The 853-nt window shown below is 49.2% G+C and overlaps 1 pseudogene; it reads left to right on the forward strand.

Moving 5' to 3' along the window:
* The first annotated feature begins 498 nt into the window (after positions 1-498).
* LOC114882144 overlaps positions 499-853 on the forward strand; it is a 4,517-nt pseudogene continuing 4,162 nt past the window's right edge.

The following is an 853-nucleotide window of genomic DNA, read 5'->3' on the forward strand; positions in this document are numbered from 1 at the left end:
GTTGATTCACGCACAGATTCTCTACGTGTTTGCTTTTTTGCTTCTTTTCGTTTATTTTTTTATTTTTTTTGCATCGAGCATAATATTCACCTTTCGATGAAACCAAAGAAATTGACGACCTCAGAGTAAGTGAGAATACCCGCTAAATTTAAGCATATTATTAACCCTTTCGCTACGGGCGGGTTCTCCGCCGCGGTACTTCCGCTGAACGGAGCGCCGCGACATCACTGCACGCGACGCCGATCGTCAGCGAGAGTACCGCGGCGGAGAACCCAAGCTGCTTGAATGTTTTCGGACGAAAAAATGTTTCTCCAAAGGGTATTTATAAATAAAAACACTATCAGTGCATACCCAGAGTCAGATACTTATGCAAAACGGTTGGCCGCAGTACCTCAGTGGCATCTTATGGAGAGCCACTATAGTGGCCCGTAGTACCTCAGTGGCATCTTGCGGAGAGCCACTATAGTGGCCCGTAGTACCTCAGTGGCATCTTGTGGAAGGCCACTATAGTGGCCCGTAGTAGCGAAAGGGTTAAGCGGAGGAAAAGAAACTAACTAGGATTTCCTTAGTAGCGGCGAGGGAACAGGAATGAGCCCAGCACTGAATCCCGTGGTACCGCCGCTGGGAAATGTAGTGTTCAGGAGGATCCGTTTATCCCGAGACATTGAATTGCGTCCAAGTCCATCTTGAGTGGGGCCATTTACCCATAGAGGGTGCCAGGCCCGTAGTGACCGGTACGCGTTTCGGGAGGATCTCTCCTTAGAGTCGGGTTGCTTGAGAGTGCAGACCTAAGTGGGTGGTACACTCCATCTAAGGCTAAATACGACCACGAGACCGATAGCGAACAAGTACC

Source organism: Osmia bicornis, unplaced genomic scaffold (genome assembly GCF_907164935.1).
Source record: "Osmia bicornis bicornis unplaced genomic scaffold, iOsmBic2.1, whole genome shotgun sequence".
Lineage (NCBI taxonomy): Eukaryota > Metazoa > Arthropoda > Insecta > Hymenoptera > Megachilidae > Osmia > Osmia bicornis.